This window comes from Silurus aristotelis, assembly GCF_946808225.1.
Source record: "Silurus aristotelis genome assembly, chromosome: 1".
Classification (NCBI taxonomy): Eukaryota; Metazoa; Chordata; class Actinopteri; order Siluriformes; family Siluridae; genus Silurus; species Silurus aristotelis.
In genome coordinates, this window is record NC_139574.1 from 41,228,750 (window position 1) to 41,249,605 (window position 20,856).

At 41.0% G+C, this 20,856-nt stretch overlaps 1 long non-coding RNA gene across 1 annotated transcript; it reads left to right on the forward strand.

The window, feature by feature from the left end:
- Positions 1–224: 224 nt before the first annotated feature.
- On the forward strand, positions 225–1,026 carry LOC310725676. Its single transcript, XR_014533465.1, has 4 exons — positions 225–326; positions 589–714; positions 810–891; positions 1,006–1,026. It is a non-coding gene; the product is annotated as an uncharacterized lncRNA (long non-coding RNA).
- Positions 1,027–20,856: the final 19,830 nt, after the last annotated feature.

A 20,856-nucleotide genomic window follows, 5' to 3' on the forward strand; every position in this document is an offset into this window, starting at 1 on the left:
AGAAACGCTCTAAATCCATTATCGAGGAGTTTCTACACATAAATGATTACAAACTAATGATCTCATGCAGTGTCTTATGATCACATTTAGTTGAATACACATCGGTTATTATCGTGTTACTGCGTCACATAATCGCGGTGGGTTCGTGTGCAGGAGGCCTTGCATTGCGTGGAGGAACTGGACCAGGGCGGGATGCTGTACGTTTTTGTTCTGGTGGGTGTGGAGACCACGCTGGAGCGAAACCAGATCACACGTGACCACATGGGTCATCTGTTCCATCAGCTGCTGCAGGCTGGGATCCTCTCCACATCTCAGTTTTTTAAAGGGTGAGTGACATTCCTGCACCACACAGCTCCGTCTCCCACTGGCGCCAGAGACACTACTGTCTGCGTCATGAGATGTCCACAGCTTGATGACATATTTACACCCAATGGGGTTATTGTTAGCATTATTATGAATACGCTTGCGTTTACATTTGGTCATTTTTTTGAGAATTTTATGAGAATCAGAATCCTTTATTAAGACTTTTGTCTGTGTTTTTTTTTGCTCTCTTTCCCCCCATTTTCTTACCGATCCTTGTTTACACAGGTTCTCAGAAACCCTCGAGATAGCAGATGATATGGCGATTGACATTCCTTATGTATGGCAGTACATAGCGGAGCTCGTTAATCCTGTGCTTCGGGAAGGAGGAATCTCTTTGAGAGAATTATTAATGTATTTACAGTTACATTTGAGACTATACATATACATTTTTTGCTGGACAGGAAGTTGGTGTTTGTTTTTAATTGTTGATTTCTTGTGAATTCCAGTGAATTTAGCAAACCACTACTTCCTGTGGCAAGAGCCGGCATATTATTTGCAGAAATATTGAACCTTCTCTGCAAACAAATGGTGAGCTGTGAGATCTTCTATAGAATATGACTGAAAAAAGGAAAGTATTTTGTCATACTAGTTGAAAAAAGTTCTTTTTTGTTCAAGTCATTGCTGTGTTTTTCTTCACTTTAGAGCCAAAAGGAAGTGGAGGCCTAATGTAGGGACTCTAAACTGAGCTGGGCTGATTTTCTTCCTGAAACCGTGGATGGGAACAACTTCATTACTGAGCAGGTGAGCTGTTGGCTGCACACTAGATTTAGACTCCACTGGAAGATCTGGACCAAACAGGATCCAGTGGGCAGTAGATTTTCTACTACTTGAGTAATAATAATAGAAGAGCTGAGTAAAAGTGACAGCATAGTTATTTTATGAAATCATTTCGCTTGAAAATTGCTTTGAAATACTATTGTGTATGTCTGATCTAATCGCTTGACTCGGCATATTTTTGGCTGGTTGTTACAGAGGGCTTTTAAAAATGTGCAATAATCAATATGGGTTAAAAATCATACTGTGATCAATTTCATTTGTTAGTATAAGAACATTGTCAGTGAACTCAAATGGCAGCTCGTCTGATCAGAAAAGAGAAAAGTGTTTGTGTTTGTGCTGTAAAAAGCAGTGTGTTGGTGGGTAGACTTGATGCAGTTTTATTTCTAAACCAGCACAAATGTTGCCTTTAAGAAGAACATCTTCAGAGGGTTTTTTCTCGTCCTGGTATCATAAGTGTAGATAAACATAGGTTGTGTTTTATTGACAGCCCTGATGAGGTCTGATGACCTGAAGAGGGTGGAGCTGAGACTTCAGGCAGCAGACGGACTTCTGAGGAGGAACATCAGCACCACACGAGAGGTTAGAGGTCACCCAACCTGTAATTAATTCTAAAGGAATTAAGTGTGATTAGAGAGATAGCGATTTAAATGTATTAATGCAGCTGTGTGTGTGTGTGTGTGTGTGTGTGTATGTGTGTGTGTGTGCGCGTACTGAAAAATGTATTTAATTTGTTTGTTGTGTGAATTGCCAATTTATTATTATTTATTTTCATATTTTATTTATATTTAAATATATTTACTGTAAATTCTTATTAAAGATAAAGTAAGTGCAGATTGTTGTTAGTTATTTATCTTTTTGGGTGGCAGCAGGATGGGGGCAGGTCATGACGTGGAAGACACGAGCCAAGCCCCGGTCGAGGACGTCTCCCCCACCACCACCACCGGCCTTCGAGATCTCGACCGAGAACCGCTTCGCCCCTCTCCGCGAGACGGAACGTCATACTGTGATTTTTTAGGACCTCTTCCCAGTTTAGTAGACTCTTTGCACTAAATGAATGGTTACAGTCATGGTGTCGAGAGCACAAACTTCTCTTTATTAATAACTGGAACTGTTTCTGGGAGCGTCCGAGGTTCTTCCGCCCTGATGGCCTGCACCCCAGCAGAGTTGGAGCAGCAGTGCTATCAGATAACATCTCTAGGATACTTCACACCATCTGACTGGTAAGACATCAGGAAATTTCAGCTATGAGAACATTTATACAACAAACCAAATAGTTACAAGTTCACACACAGCCCAGTTTATAGAAACCATATCTATTCCTCATGTAGTAAAACCAAGAATTAAATACACAAGATCCAGAAATAATCTTATTGCAGTTAAAACTGAAAAATGCCAGATAAACAAACACAACAAAGTTGTAAAGTTTGGTTTTTTAAACATTAGATCACTTGCACCCAAAGCACTGATTGTAAATGAGATGATCACAGAGAATAATCTCTCAGCACTCTGTCTCACTGAGACCTGGATTAAACCAGGTGATTATATGGGTCTAAACGAGTCGACACCGTCAGGATATGTTTATAAGCATGAGCCCCGTCAGACTGGTCGTGGGGGAGGTGTAGCAACCATTTATAGTGCTTCTCTTAATGTTAGTCAGAGATTAGGATTCAGCTTTAAATCATTTGAAGTGCTCGTTCTCAAAGTTGTACTTTCAGACATGCATAGAAAACTCGCTCTGGTCACCGTGTACAGACCCCCAGGACCCTACGCTGATTTTCTTCAAGAGTTTGCTTATTTTCTTTCAGACCTCTTGATCAATTTTGATAAAGTGCTGCTTGTAGGAGATTTTAATATTCATGTAGATGATGTAAACGATGCTCTAGGATTATCATTTGTCGATTTACTAAACTCTTTTGGAGTTAAACAAAACGTCACCAGACCAACCCACCGTTTTAACCACACACTAGACTTAATAATATCCCACGGAGCAGACGTCACTGATATAGATATTTTACCTCAGAGTGATGACATCACTGACCATTACCTCATACTGTACACACTACCGGTAGAGCAGATTAACCGTGTTTCACCACGTTATCGACTTGGTAGGACTATTGTTCAGACCACTAAGGACAGATTCATAAATAACCTGCCTGATTTATCTCAATTTCTCACTAAACCCATAACTGCTAATAATCTTGATGAAATGACTAACAACATAGACCTTATCCTCACTAGCACATTAGACACTGTTGCCCCCATCCGGTTAAAAAAGGTTAGAGAACAAGCACCTGCACCTTGGTATAATAGTCATACGCATGCCCTCAAGAGAACAGCACGTAATCTGGAGAGAAAATGGAGGAAAACTGAATTGGAGGTATTTAGAATTGCGTATAAAGACAGTATGCTCAGCTACAGACAGGCGCTAAAAGCTGCTAGAGCTGAACACCTGAGCAAACTCATAGAAAACAACAAAAACAATCCCAGGTTCCTTTTCAGTACAGTAGCTAAATTAACTACAAATCAGGGATCTGAAAAATGTGTTCCATCACAGTTTAGTAGTGACGACTTTTTGAATTTCTTCACTGAAAAAATGTATAGCATTAGAAAAACAAATTGAAGGAAGTGTTACATACAGCTGGTGAGCCTCTTCTCAATATTATTAACTCCTCACTATCTTTAGCTCACGTCCTTAAATCCCTCAAGTTCCTGCCTTAATTGGTAATAAAATAAGAAATAAATACATAATTGATTAATTATTGTGCCAAATACAGCATCCAAAAAAGAAACTTTACCAACTCATTTTATTATACATTGACAGATCAATATTTATCATTTTCAGTTTTATTTTAAAATTAGCACCATTATTTAATTTTCCCTTTTATTTCCAATCTTATTGTTTAATAATTACTTTCCTTTTTATGTAATATTTTTATTTGGCACATTAATTACTTTATCAAGCCATTTTGTATTTGTTTACTACCAATATTGGCAGCGTTCATCCTCCAATTTGTTTCATGTATCTGCATTATATATATAACTGACATTGAAGCCCCTGTTAATAAACGTTTGAATTATTATTTTTATTATTATTCCCAGGTTCCTCCTGCGTCACTGCTGAGACATTCATGTTGAGCATCGACAAAAAGATTGTCAACGACCACATCACAACCTTCACCTCCTCCATCTGCCTGATGTTTGGCAGTTATTACTGCTTTAACATACACTACCCAGTGGAACTACGATCAACACTGGAGTTTCTCCAACGCTAATATTCTGTTTTTATCAACACCTTTTTTGGATTCATCAAACGTATCAATTTGATATCTATCTCAGGTTGTTCATTTTCTCAATCTTTCTCTCACTCTTTTTTTTTCCATAAAGGTGTTTCTTTTCCATAAATCCTGAGAGGCACCGAGGTTGAATCCAAGAAGAAAAAAGTGTTCAGTCAATCCCAGAGTCCTCACTCTCATCTCAGACATTGCTGACCATGAGTGGATCTAGTGCGACCCCTCTTGTTGTGGACAATGTGATAAAGGTGTGTTACAGACTCTACAGATGTTTTTGTTGTTAAAACAATTGTTACACTTCTGAATGTCAGTGAAAAGTTTTTAACAATTTGGAGTTTTACTAAACAAGATTTGTTAAAGTACCTGTTCATTTTTTTTTTGCTTGTTAGTTCCAGGAGTTTCTTAGATAATTATTTTCCTACAGTAATTGTGCATTCTAATGATGTAAAAAGGGGCTGCATGTACATCACTAGCTAGCATTTTGTAAATCAAACACTTCTGTAAAGTTTTCCTTTTTTTTTCAGTTACATGATGCAGTTTGAAGATGTAGCATTTCAGCTTTACATTACATTTCTCTAATGCTGTCGAATAACACAGTTTACAGGCCTAAGAATGTAACACTAGCTTCAAAATCACAACCTTGTTTGTGCCTGGTGTCGAACCAGGGACTTTTCGCGTGTGAGGCGAACGTGATGACCACTACACTACAGAAACTACGAAAACTGGGGTTAAAATAACTTTTATTATCTAAATTTGTGTTTGTTTTCTGACATTGACTGGCGCAGCAGACTCAAACTGTTGAAAGGACCAAAAGTAAAAAGTGTCCAGAGCTCAAAGAACAAAACTGTTTCTACCCGGTTTCGAACCAGGGACCTTTCACGTGTGAGGCAAACGTGATGACCACTACACTACAGACACTACTGCAGAGAAAAGCTTCTTGGTCACTGTTGGCACTTTTGCATACATTCGCAGTTTCAGTAGAGCAGGAGAATGAACCAGTTTGCTGAGAAGTTCAAAACACTATCGTTCTTCTAGCATAGAAGCAGTCTTGCTTTTATTTGCTTCCCTTGAACACTTGGCGTTTGTGTATTAGATGGACCCACCAGTCATCATAGACACCGGCAAAACATTTCAAAATCACTTGGCTTCGTCTTCTTCTTCTTCTTATTATTATTATTATTATTATTATTATTATTAATATCCAACTCTTTTTTATTGATGCACTTCAAACAGAAAGACACTCAGGTGAGAAAGACAATGGAACAGTGGTTAATTTAGTCCAACAACAAGAAATTGGTCTCTCTCTTTCTAAGTTATACACACAATCACAATCATGAATGTGAGCATCAAGAACAGGAGAAAGAAAAAAAAATAATAAAATAAAACAAAATAAAAGATACATTAGTACTTTAATACTAAGTACATTAACACTCTCAAGATATATGTTTTCCTTTCGCCTTTCTACATCTACCAAGAAGTCAGGGACAAGGGGAAGAGCTCAAAAATGCTAAACAAAGAGAACAGGATTTTATTTTCCTCTTTCTCTTAAATATGATAAGAATGGTTGCCAGGTGGTGTAAAACTTTTCCGTAATACCAAGTAATGTAAATCTGATCTTTTCTATTTGAATAAACTGAGACAGGTCATGTATCTAATGAGAAGAACTGGGTGGGTGAGGATTCTTCCAATTCAGTAATATAAGTCTCTTTGCTACTATTAAACAAAAGGCGAGCATGTTTGATTGTAAGGATGACAAGGAGGGATTTCTGGGCTTGAGTCCAAATAATGCTATTAGGGGACATGGTTTAATATCTAAAATGAAGTATTCAGAGATTGATTTAAAAATTGATGTCCAGAAAGAGGTCAAGGCTGGGCAAAGACAAAAAGTATGATAAAGAGTAGCCGGAGCCGCCGACACGATCACAAGTTGGATCCAAACCAGGGTTAATTTTAGATAGTTTGGTCTTTGTCCAATACACTCTATGCAACGATTTAAACTGGATGCGTTCCATACCAAATCACGAATTTGGTGATATCGGAAAAAAAGAGTTTTAGGGAGGTTGAATTTTTCTGACAGGTAGGAAAAAGTGACAAATGTATTCTTCTGAAAAAGATCATTAATGTTCACAATGCCCCTTCTAAACCACAGTGCAAAGGATCCGTAATAAAGCATGCAGAGGCACGTGAGGACGGACGAGTTCAGACAGGAGTCTCTCCGTGGACTATGATGTTTGCCGACGGTATTGTGATTCGTGGTGAGAGTAGGGAGCAGGTTGAGAAGAGTCTGGAGACGTGGAGGTGCGTCCTGGAGAGAAGGAGAATGAAAGTCAGTAGACGTGTGTGGATGAGAGGGAGAGCAGTGGAGTGGTGAAGGTGTACGAGTTTAAATACCACAGTTTTGAAACCATCTCAGAAATCGTTGAGGAGGTCATGACACGATCAATTGTCCTTTTAAAGATTGCGAGCTGACAACCAGTGTCCTTTCAACTTTCAGTAGCCATGAATCTGAAGGTTTGAACCTTTTTCTGTCTTTCAGGCTTCTGATGTGCTGCTCAAAGAAAATCTAGAGCTCTCAGAAGGTCTACCTTTGTTTATGAGGGAAAAGTCTGGAAACTTCCTGAAGTCTTGCCTGGTAAGTGTGTTATCAGTGTGTTATAGTCATATTTTCTCATACCTGAGGTACAGATCCTGTAAAGAGAAAACTGTTCCAGCACAAATGAAGTGATGCACTATATCGCCAAAAGTATTGGGACACCCCCTGAACAGGTTTGATTACTTTTATATTTATTATAGTAACAAAAACACAAAAATGTTGAATAATTTAATATTTCATTATTTTGTACATTTTTTTTTTATTTTTAATCATTGGACATGAAGAGGTTCAACATTGGGTTCCTCTCATATTTCTCTGATGCGCTGCACATTTCTTCTCTTTCTCACACTGATTTAGAGAATCCTGGAGCTCCATGCTGGTTTTGTTCCAACGTGACCTCCAGCTGAGCAACTGCAATTTCCTGATTTCGTATTTTTTTGTATGTTTGTCACACGTTAATGTTTCAGATCATCAACCTCATTTATATATTAGTAACAATAACACAAGTGAACATGCAGTTTTTAAATAGTCTCTTTCTCATGGTGGAGTCATGAACACTGACCTTAACTGAGGCAAGTGAGGCTGCAGTGCTTTGGATGTTGTTGTGGGGTCTTTTGTGACCTCTTGGATGAGTCGTCCTTGTGCTCTTGGGGTAATTTTGGTCAGCCGGTCACTCCTGGGAAGGTTCTCCACTGTTCTATGTTTTTGCCTATATGTGAATAATTTCTCTCAGCATGATGTGTAGCTTTTGAGGATCTTTTGGTCGACTTTACTTTGTCAGGCAGGTCCTATTTAAGAGATTTCTTGATTGTGAACAGGTGTGGCAGTAATCAGGCCTGTGTGTGGTGAGAGAAATTTAACTCAGGTATGATAAACCACAGTTTTAACAGGGGGGCAAACACTTTTTCACACAGGGCCATGTAGTTTTGGATTTTGTTTCCCCTCAATAATAAAAACCTTCATTTAAAATCTGCATGTTGTGTTCACTTGTGTATCTTTTACTAATATTTAAATTAGTTTGACAGTCTGAAACATTAAAGTGTGACAAACATGCAAATAAATATACACAGTGGTGTGAAAAAGTGTTTGCCCCCTTCCTGATTTCATACTACTACAAAAGTATGTACTTGATATACAATGCTATTTTTTTATTTCTTTGTCTTTTAACAGTCATTTAGTTGAATCTTCTGAGGAGAAGTGGGTTCCACACACCAGCCATCAACCAGAAAAGAGGTTCAAGCAGTCTCCAAACTCAGCACCTGTTTCAGCTCTACCAGTAAGAGTGAAAGACAGAAAATCTCAGTCTTCACTGGTTGTATCCCCCAACACACCTGAAGAGAGGTGGAATCAGGATTTTACACCCCAGCCAGTCTGTAGACCATCTGTGATGGAACTTGTTGATGAGAAGATGTTGGGAACGGGCTACAAACTGTTCGTTGACGACTTCTACACAAGTCCAGCACTGTTTAGAGATCTCCTAAAAAAAGAACATCTGAGCATGTGGGAAATTTCAGTCCACAAACCCTCAAACCATCACCAACAAGCTTCTGAAAAAAGCTCCTCGAGGCCTCATCACTGGCTGAGAGAAGAGGATGTGCTGTTTGTAGAATGGAAGGATAAAAGGAAGGTCCAGATGTGCTCCATCATTCACAGAGGCACTGAAGGAAGCATTGTGCTACTTTTATTTTCATTACTTTCTTCTTCTACTGTTTTTCTAATGTTCAAATACCAGTCTTATGCTTATTGTGTGAATGTTATTATTCCCAGTACATTTGGTTATCAGGCTGCTTTTCCTCAAACAGACGGAGGGAGAAAAGGACTACACACAGTCTCAGAATAATGTTTATAGGAATCTCGTTTTTATTGTATTTTCTTCAAAGTTAAAATATAAACTCATTACACATGTGACTTTTAACCCGTCACTATTCTGGATTGTTTCAGGACCGAATTCATGTATTTATATATTTAAAAAATAATGTTTTATCACAAAGCATAGTAAAAAAAAATTTCTAATGAACTTCAGCATCTTTGGATGATGTAAAGCCCAAAGTGTGTTGTTTCAAAAGAGATGTAAATTGTGTATGTAGCACACTGTTGTCAGGAACTTTTACCATTGAAAGTCAGGAAGGTCATTTTCAGCTGTGAGGCCCAAAAGTGGGGCTGAAACCGAACAGGGTTCAAGAAACCGGGTTTATTTTCATATAAGTAACAGTATTTAGTTCAGTAAACTTAAGTTGATTTAAAGGAGAATTCAGTGCTGTTTATTTCAGTAAAGTCTTCATTTAATCCAAAACTATTCGATTTATTAAGTTCAATTATCCTCAAATTAATATTTTTACATTCAATAAAAACAAATCATCCAGTTTTCATTGATGTTTATTTAGTGAATAATGCATTTAATAAACAATGTGTTTCACTCAGAATAACATTTTATTTTTTATAAGTAAAAATGTGTTTTTTATAAAACTCATCTGAAGCATATAGATAAAAATGCACCAGTTGGTTAAAAGAAAACATTTAAAAGTAAAACATTTATTCCAGCTCATAAATCCTATAAAACATGCAGCATTAAACATGAACTTCCAGCAGATGAACATCTCATAATACTGTCTGGAAGTGAGAAATGTACAGGTTGTTTTTACTCCATACACATGAACTTACTTTGATCAGAAACACAATCATACTCCAAATCAATTAATCAATAAAGTCAATAAAAGAATCCCAAACTGCTGTGTGTCTTGTCCTCGCTATTAATGACGTCATTAGAGCTCCACTACTTCTAATGACCTGCTGTGACAGTGAGCTCTAATACACATCACACTGCCACCTACTGGTCATTTATGATTCTGCAACATTCATAGAGTCACTCCGGTCAACTTCCGGTTCTCAACTCGGATTCACTCGCTTTATACACAGTTTACAGCCGTTTTTATCTTATTCTTATTCTTCTTCTTTCGGCTGCTCCCATTAGGGGTCGCCACAGCGGATCATCCGTCTCCATACCACCCTGTCCTCTATATCTGCCTCTTTTACACCAACTACCTGCATGTCTTCCCTCACCACATCCATGAACCTCCTCCTTGGCCTTCCTCTTTTCCTCCTACCTGGTGGCTCCATCTTCAGCATTTTTCTACCAATATAATTCATGTCCCTTCTCTGCACATGTCCAAACCATCTCAATCTCGCCTCCCTCACCTTGTCACCAAAACATCCTACATGTGCTGTCCCTCTAATAAACTCATTTCTAATCTTGTCCATCCTCGTCACTCCCAACGAAAACCTCAACATCTTCAGCTCCGCTACCTCCAGCTCCACCTCCTGTTTTTTACTCAATGCCACTGTCTCTAATCCATACAACATCGCAGGTCTCACCACAGTCCTATAAACTTTCCCTTTCATTCTTGCAGATACTCTTCTATCACAAATCACTCCTGTCACTCTTCTCCACCCACTCCACCCTGCCTGCACTCTTTTCTTTACTTCCCTAACACACTCTCCATTACTTTGCACTGTTGACCCCAGGTACCTGAACTCCTCCACCTTCTCCACCTCTTCTCCCTGCAACCGCATCACTCCACTGCCCTCCCTCTCATTCACACACATGTACTCTGTCTTACTCCTACTGACTTTCATTCCCCTTCTCTCCAGCGCATATCTCCACCTTTTCAGGCTCTTCTCAACCTGCTCTCTACTCTCACCACAAATCACAATATCATCTGCAAACATCATAGTCCAGGGAGACTCCTGTCTGACCTCGTCCGTCAACCTGTCCATCACCACTGCAAACAGGAAAGGGCTCAGGGCCGATCCTTGATGCAGTCCAACCTTCACCCTGAACCAGTCTGTCGTACCTACTGCACACTTTACTGCCGTCACACTGTCCTCATACATGTCCTGCACCACCCTCACATACTTCTCTGACACACCTGACTTCCTCATACAATACCACAACTCCTCTCTCGGCACCCTGTCGTACGCTTTCTCTAAATCCACAAATACACAATGCAGCTCCTTCTGTCCTTCTCTATACTTCTCCATCAACATCCTCAAAGCAAATAAGGCATCTGTGGTGCTCTTCCTCGGCATGAAACCATACTGTTGCTCACAGATGGTCACCTCTTCTCTCAGCCTGGCTTCCACTACTCTTTCCCATAACTTCATGGTGTGACTGATCAACTTAATTCCCCTGTAGTTACTGCAGGTCTGCACATCTCCCTTATGCTTAAAGATCGGTACCAGCACACTCCTTCTCCATTCCTCAGGCATCCTCTCCCCTTCCAGAATCCTGTTAAACAATCTGGTTAAAAACTCCACTGCCATCTCTCCTAAACATCTCCACGCTTCTACCGGTATGTCATCTGGTCCAACCGACTTTCCATTCTTCATCCTCTTAATCGCTGCTCTCACTTCCTCCTTACTAATCCTATCTACATCCTGCTTCACCAACTCCACATCCTCCAACCTTCTCTCTCTCTGATTTTCCTCATTCATCAGCTGCTCAAAATACTCCCTCCATCTTCTCAACACACTCTCCTCACTAGTCAACACATTTCCCTCTCCATCCTTTATTGCTCTAACTTGCAGTACATCCTTCCCAGCTCGGTCCCTCTGCTTGGCCAATCGGTATAAATCCTTTTCTCCTTCCTTAGTGTCCAACCTCTTATACAGTTCCTCATATGCCTTTTCCTTGGCTTTCGCCACATCCCTTTTAACCTGCTGCCGCATCTCCTTGTACTCCTGCCTACTCTTCTCATCACTCTGTCGATCCCACTTCTGTTTTGCCAATCTCTTTCCCCTAATGCTCTCCTGCACTTCCTCATTCCACCACCACGTCTCCTTGTCTTGCTTTCTATTTCCAGATGTCACACCAAGTACTTTTCTAGCTGCCTCCCTCATCACTCCTGCAGTAGTTGCCCAATCATCCGGCACCTCTTCACCACCACCAAGCCCCTGTCTGACCTCTTCCCTGAACCTCACACTACACTCTTCCTCCTTCAGTTTCCACCATCTTATTCTTGTTTCAAACCTTACTTTCCTCCTCTTCTTCTTCGCCTCCAAAACCATCCTACAGACCACCATCCGATGCTGTCTAGCTACACTGTCCCCCGCCAACACCTTACAGTCTCCAATCTCCTTCAGGCTGCATCTCCTACACAGAAGATAATCCACCTGTGTGCACCTTCCTCCACTCTTATACGTCACCCTATGATCCTCCTTCTTTTTAAAATACGTGTTCACCACTGCCATTTCCATCCTTTTAGCAAAATCTACCACCATCTGCCCTTCCACATTCCTCTCCTTAAAACCATACCTACCCATCACCTCCTCATCACCTCTGTTCCCTTCACCTACATGCCCATTAAAGTCTGCCCCAATCACCAATCGTTCTTTCCTAGGTACACCATATACCACTTCATCTAATTCACTCCAGAATCTTTCTTTCTCCTCCATCTCACAGCCAACTTGTGGAGCATAGGCACTGATGACATTTATCATCATCCCTTCAACTTCCACCTTCACGATCATCACCCTATCAGAAACTCTCTTCACCTCCACTACACTCTTACTGTACGCTTCCTTCAGAATCACCCCTACACCATTTCTCTTTCCATCCACACCATGATAAAACAGTTTAAACCCACCTCCAATGTTCCTGGCCTTACTCCCTTTCCACTTGGTCTCCTGAACACACAACACATCTACCTTTCTCCTCTCCATCATATCAGCTATCTCTCTCCCTTTACCCGTCATAGTACCAACATTTAAAGTACCAACCCGAACCTCTACTCTCCTACACTGCTCCTTTTCCTGCCGTCTCTGTAGACGCCTTCCTCCTCTCCTTCTCCTCCTTCTCCTCCTTCGGCCAACAGTAGCCCAATTTCCACCGGTACCCTGTCGGCTAACGATACCTGTGGCGGTCGTTGTTAACCCGGGCCTCGACCGATCCGGTATGAAATTCTCATTTGTGATCCGCATATTTGATTTGGCACATGTTTTACGCTGGATGCCCTTCCTAACGCAACCCTCCCCATTTACCCGGGCTTGGGACCGGCACTAAGAGTACACTGGCTTGTGCCCCCCTAATGGCTGGGTTCGTTTTTATCTTATTAATGACTGTAATATCGCTCTTCTCTCAGGAACAACAGAAAAGCTGTGAAGACATGATATTTTATCCGCTCCTTACCTCTGTAATGTGCGCATGCGCATAGTGTCAGGTTAAGAGAGACCGGGTTACGACCTTAATGTGACGTCACAGGGAGATGCCCCGCCCTCCGTCTGTGACGTCACAGTAAGGCAACGTCTATAATTGGGAACGCGTCTTTGTTTCTCTCATTTCCAAGGTTTTTGTGTGTGAGTAAAGAGGCATAAACATGGAGCTCTTCAGAAGGTTGAGAAAGTTTTTTCAAAGCAGAAGAACAAAGAAATCTAAGCAGATTGCTGAAATGAAGGAGAAGCTGGAACTCATGGAGAAAGTAGTAGAAGACTTGGATGCATTTTCTCTTCTAATGATAGAGAAGATAACAGAAGAGAAAGAAGAGAAAGCCGTTCTGCTACAGACGGTGCAAAAGTTGGAGGCTACTTTGGCTTTTGAGCGAAAGCAGCAGGAACAGGACATAACTGAGAGAAGCCAGAGCTGGACGAGAGAACAACAACAACTGGAGGAACGTGTTGCTCAGCTTGAGTTTATTTTGGAACAGACCACCATGGAGCTCCAGTCTTCCCTGGAAATCAATAAGGAACTGGAGAAAACTGTAGACTGTGAGAAAGAGACCTGGAACAGAGAACAAGAGAAAGTGGAGGAACATGTTGCTCAGCTCGAGGTCACTTTAGAACAGACCACCATGGAGCTCCAGTCTTCCCTGAAAATCCATGAGGAACTGGAGCAAACTGTAGAATGTGAGAGAGAGAGCTGGAGGAGAGAACAAAAACAACTGGAGGAACATGTTGCTCAGCTTGAGGTCACGTTGGAACAGACCACCATGAAGCTCCAGTCTTCCCTGAAAATCCATAAGGAACTGGAGAAAACTGTAGAATGTGAGAGAGAGACCTGGATGATAGAGCAAGAACAACTGAAGGAACATGTTGCTCAGCTTGAGGTCACGTTGGAAGAGACCACCACGAAGCTCCAGTCTTCCCTGAAAATCCATGAGGAACTGGAGAAAACTGTAGACTGTGAGAGAGAGACCTGGATGATAGAGCAAGAACAACTGAAGGAACATGTTGCTCAGCTTGAGGTCACGTTGGAACAGACCACCACGAAGCTCCAGTCTTCCCTGAAAATCCATGAGGAACTGGAGAAAACTGTAGACTGTGAGAGAGAGAGCTGGACGAGAGAACAAAATAATTTAGAGGAACATGTTGCTCAGCTTGATGTCACTTTGGAACAGACCACCATGGAGCTCCAGGATACTCAGAATCACTGTGAGAAAGTGAAAAATAGTGCAGAGCAGGAGAGCGATCATTTAATCAGAGACAAAGAGCGACTGGAGGAACGTGTTGCTCAGTTTGAGCCCACGTTGGATTTTGAGGAAAAACAAGAGGACGAAAGAGAGAAAACTAAACTTGACATAGAGGAGAGGAACAACTTACAGCTTCAGACCAACAGGGGGCTCCAGGATACCCAGAATCTCTGTGAGGAAGAAAAGAAGACTTCAGAGAATAAAACAGAACATTATATGAAGGTCCGAGAGAGATGGGAGGAAATTGTTGCTCAGCTGAGACAAGAAAACCTTCAAAAGAAAAGGAGAAATAGAAAAAGAAGAAGCCGACAAGAGAAACAGAGAGTCTGAACATGCCTTTTTCCTCTTTCTGTTTCTCTTATTGCTATTTATGATAGTTTTACACTTATAGTCAATAGTATAAAGCTGAGTGTAAAGCTATTGTATCTTGTAGATCGTCTCGTCTTTCGATAATTTTTTATTTCTGTTTTGTCAAATCTTTTTTTAATCTTTTTTTTAATTTTGATTTGAATCTTTTACTACAAAGAGTCACAATAAACACTATTAACAACCATGATTTTTGTCTTTCTTACAAACGCCGTATGACCTCCTCATGGATTCTTCCACTAAGTTTATATTCCTCTTGTGGGGCAGCGGGCTGTGGCTCGGGGTCATAATGCTGAGGGGGAGGGAGGTCAGGAGGGAGAGGGAAACTGGTCCTCAGTGCCACATTGTGCAAAACACCACACACCCTGATAATCTTACACACTTTTTCCGGGTGGTATAGAAATCTGCCAGCTGAGACCTCCAGAGCTCCACATCTGCATTTAAGGAGGTAAGGAGCATCTGAGGGGTGAAGCCTCTGTCACCTGTCATATTATAGACTACATCAGGACAATGTTTACAATTTCTACATGTTGTTAAAGTCACCAAGAAGCCAGTCATCACGTCCTGCAGCTGCCTGTAGTCTGTTCCCCACACTGCTATGTGTCAGGATAAAGGAATCATGTGCTGAAGAAGGTCAGTGTGCCACAGTGAAGGGAAACCTGATGTATCGACTACCCACCTTAATAATAACATCCAAAATGACAGGCATTATGACACTCAGGGGCAGATACCAGACCTATAGCATGAGATTTAATAGAATTTCATTACATCCAAAGAAGGTCTTTGTGAAAAAGTTGATTATATATAATATTTATATAAAGTATTTCCATGTCTGCCATTTTCCACTAGAAACAACCTGTTGTCATTAACCCCAGAGTGGTGAGGACCTGTATTTGGAACGGGGATGGCATGGTTCTGGTGTGTTTCCCTCTGTAGTACTGGACCCAATTCAGCACATAGATCCAGGAGCACAGCTGTAGGAATCTAAATCAGCTTATTATCCAGTCATCATCCAGGCCAAGAAATCATCATGGTCCCTGAAAACTCTTTCTCTCCTTAATCTTCCATTGGCACCACAGCATTTATGATTTATTCCAGCTCATTATGAAAAAATAAAATAAACTAATATTTGGTCCTGTGCCATGAACATAAAAGCAATAATAGCTACAGAAAAGCTCCTGCTACCCTCTGTAGCGGGTATTTAAATCCCTTTTAAAATGCTTTCAGTGATTCTACATTCTGTTTATATGAAGTGCTTTCACAGTTTGCATGTTAATTGGCTGTATGGTGCATTTAAGTGCATGTGAATTATGTGAATTTATGAACCACATCTGGCTGGAAAAGACAAGTGTCTAAATACTTTTGACCACATAGTGTGTATCAGCTGAAAAGCAGCAGCTTCGGATCAGTCGCGTTTCCACTGGGATTCAACTCTGAAATATTACTTTTGGATTTTATTATATGAAATATTTTATATTATATATTTGAAATTATTCAAATTATTATTAAACAGTCTCCTCCAAGCAGCTCGTCCCCTGTTAGGACTCGGTCTCCTCCAAACAGCTCGTCTCCTGTGAGGACTCGGTCTCCTCCAAGCAGCTCGTCCCCTGTAAGGACTCGGTCTCCTCCAAGCAGCTCATCTACTGTGAGGACTCGGTCTCCGCCAAGCAGCTCGTCCCCTGTGAGGACTCATTCTCCTCCAAGCAGCTCGTCTCCTACCAGTCATGAGCCTCACATAGAGATAAATACAGAGCACATAGTGTTTGAACAGCTTTATGTTATAGGTTACAGAGGGATTTCTGTCCAACACCAGGGGATCAGGAGAAGAAGGAAAAAGATGAAGAGATTAAGAGGAAGAAGATGAAGAGATGATGTTATGGATCATCCCCATACCAACTGCTCTTCTGGAAAGTCAGACTTTTGTCTTTCAGAAGAGCCTTCAGTGTGCTGGTGATGGTGCTGCAGATGTTTCCTGGAGGCTCCTGGCAGAAAAATGTCCCATAGGCATAGACAATAAAGACTATTGTTTTCTTGTTGATACTGGCGCTACATGTTCTTCAATTGCTGGGGGTGAATATTCTGGTCCCATTTCAGGAAAAAGTATCCGCTCCGTGGGAATAGATGGGGTTCCAATTTCATGTCCTATAACTCACCTTTTGCCTGTGGTGACACCAACTGGTACAAATTTTTATCATAGCTTTACATTAATTCCGAACTCGCCTTTAAACCTTTTAGGAAGAGATGATGCATAAAATGGGAATGGAAATTCTGTTTTTTGAAACCAATGTCTCACTGTCTTTTCCTTCTGTCCTCATGCTCTCAACTGAGCCACAGCCACATCCGGAAGATTTCTTCCATGGTAGTACAGAAGTCGTGCCTGATGAACCAAATTTAGATGAAGTTAACCCTAAATTATGGGCCTCTCACAAAGATGAGGCAGGTTTCATCCAGGTAAAACCGTATCATGCACTCATGAAAACACACCATCCGATTTTTGTTAAACAATATCCAATATCGGAAGAGAAGAATGTTGGCATTGCTCCAGTTATTGACAATTTATTGTCACAAGGTGTTTTTAACGAGACACATTCACCGTATAACACACCGATTAATCCTGTCTTAAAGGCAGATAAAAAATGCTGGAGGCTAACACAAGCTTTACGTGAGATTAATAAATTAGTTATTCTGTTAGCTCCTTTGGTGCCTGATGTAGCTACCATTGTTATCTCTATACCATCGACTCACAGATTTTTTACTGTGATTGATCTTTGTTCTGCTTTTTTCAGTGTCCCTTTGGCCTCAGAGACGCAGCCGCTTTTCGCTTTTACCTATAGGGGACGTCAATTCACCTGGACACATCTTCCTCAGGGCTTTGTTGACTCACCAGCCGTATTCTCCGCTGTAGTGCACAGAACTTTGGCTGATATACACCTGCCGGAAACAACCTGCATTCTTCAATACGCAGATGACATCCTTGTCACAGGACCGAGTACAGCTTGTGACTAGGTTTTCAAGACCTCTGACTGTGAAACAGATGCAGAGCTTCTTGGGACTGGTAAACTACTGCCGAGCATGGATCCCTGACTGCGCACATCATGATAAAGTTTGCGTAGTGCTATTGATCACAGAGCTCCTCCATCACATCTCATTCTGTGGTCTCATGAAATGACTGACAGTTTTGCTGCCCTCAAGAAGGCTGTACAGTCTGCTCCAGCTCTAGGTCTTCCGAATTATGCTAAGCCTTTTCACCTCTATGTGCACGAACATGGTGGTACGGCTGCGGGGATCCTAGCCCAGGAACACGGTGACAGATATCGCCCTGTTGCGTATTTTTCCAAATCTTTAGACAATATAGCACAAGGGTTGCCTTCGTGCTTGCGTGCAGTGGCTGCTGCAGCTCTGATGGTCCGGGATGCTGAGAAAACGGTGCTGTCACATCCTTTGATACTGTACACCTCGAATCAGGTAACAGCTAATTTATACAACCTCGACAAACAACATATGACAGCACAACGTAGATCTGGTTATGAAACTACACTCTTGGCAATGGAAAACTTAACTATTAAGCCTTCTTCTCAGCCGCATTCAGCTGTAGTAGCTCTGCGTGATCTGCTAGACGATATTGACATAGATGGTTTTGGCGAGGCACATGATTGCCTTGAACACATTGAACGAGAGACCTCTTGTAGGCCCAATCTCTTAGATACGGCCCTGGAAGAGGGGGATTGCTTATATGTAGATGGTTCATGTTCAAAACCCTCTGATGGTGTGTATTTATGTAGATATGCGGTTGTAAGATTACCTGATGTAACAGTTGAAGCTAAATCATTATAGCACTGATTCTAAGTATGCTTATGGTGTTGTGCATGATTTTGCCGAAACATGGAAGCAAAGAGACTTTAAAACAGCTGATGGAAAGCCCATAGCACATTTTAATCTCATAGGCGACCTTTTAAAAGCTGTTCAACTCCCTGCCAAAGTGGCCATAGTGAAGGTTAAAGGACATGCCGTTAGTGATTCAGAGGAAATTCAGGGAAACACATTAGCGGATAAAGTAGCTAAGGAAGCAGCTAAACAACCAGTAGATTTGGACACAGGACATACAATTCCTGAGATCTCGATGATGTCACATATCTCCAATATACCAGACATTGACCTAAAAATACTTCAGAGTCAGCCTACTGAGGAGGACATAAAGTATTGGGCTTCCAAACAATGTAAATCAGATTCTGCTGGTATCATTAGAGATGTAGATGGTAAAATTGCTCTGCCTAAACTAGCTTTAATAGTGTTGGTGAAGCATTACCATGGGATGTCACACATTAGCATAGCTAAAGTCATACAGGCTATAAATGCATTATACTGTATTGCTGATGTAGCTAAAACAACCAAGCTAGTGTTGGATTCATGTTTGACTTGTGCCAAAACTAACGTACATCGACCTGTACAACATACTGCGCTTACTTTTCCTGAAGCCCCTTTCCAACACCTACAGATAGATTTTATACATATGCCACCTGTAGGAAATTTGAGATACCTGTTGGTTATAGTTGACAGATTCAGTAAGTGGCCAGAAGCATTTGCATGTGCGACAGAGAACGCGACAGAAACAGTTGTCAAAATATTAACGAAAGAGATCATCTCTAGGTTTGGTATTTCTAGTGTGATTGATAGTGATAACGCACACCTTTTGCTTAGAAGGTAACACAGCTTTTGGCTAAAAGCTTAGCAATTGACTGGCATTTTTATATTCCCTATCACCCACAGTCAGCTGGAGTGGTAGAGAGAACGAACAGAACCATTAAGGAGCGTGTTAATAAAGCCTGCATTGAAACAGGCCGAAATTGGACTGTTGTTCTCCCGGCAGTTATCACAGAAATGAGAATGACTCCATCTTCGACTACTAAACTGTCACCTTTTGAAATTCTAATGGGCCGGCCTTTCCCGACCCCATGGGTCAGGGGACGCACTGGCATTTCTTCCTTAGGTAACCTGGAAGTGATGGTGGACGACTACGTTTCTGCCCTGGTTGAGAAATTGAATTCTATCAGTGCTTATGTTTCACTAACTATGTTGCTAGTAAATTATGGCGTGCCACAAGGGTCAGTTCTGGGACCCCTGCTTTTTACAATATACATGCTTCCATTAGGAAATATTATTAGAAGGCATGGAATTAGCTTCCATTGTTATGCTGATGATACCCAGCTATATATTTCATCCAAACCAGGCGATACAGCTCAATTAGCTCGCATAACTGAGTGTGTTGAAGAAATAAGAGATTGGATGACCCATAACTTTCTGCTATTAAATCCTGATAAAACTGAGATTTTGCTCATCGGCCCAAAAAATAGTACACAGAAGCTCCAGCATCTCAGCCTGCATTTAGACGGTTGTTCTGTAACTACTAGTTCAACGGTAAAAGACCTGGGAGTTATTTTAGACAGCAACTTATCTTTTAAAAATCACATCAATCAAGTTACAAAAACAGCCTTCTTTCACCTTAGAAATATTTCTAAGCTAAGAAATATGTTATCTATATCTGATGCAGAGAAGCTCGTCCATGCGTTTATGACCTCTAGAATAGACTACTGTAATGCATTACTAGGTGGATGTCCTGCATCATTAATAAACAAGCTTCAGTTAGTTCAGAATGCCGCAGCAAGAGTTCTTACTAGGTCAAGAAAATACGATCATATAACCCCAATCTTATCGTCCCTACATTGGCTTCCTATTAAGTTTCGAATAGACTACAAACTACTGCTACTCACTTATAAAGCACTAAATGGTTTGGCTCCCATGTATCTATCCAGTCTCTTAACACGCTACAATCCGTCACGCTCCCTGAGATCTCAAAACTCTGGGCTTCTAGTAGTTCCTAGAATAGCAAAGTCCACTAAAGGCGGTAGAGCATTTTCACATTTAGCTCCTAAACTCTGGAATAGTCTTCCTGACAGTGTTCGGGGTTCAGATACACTCTCCCAGTTTAAGTGTAGATTAAAAACATATC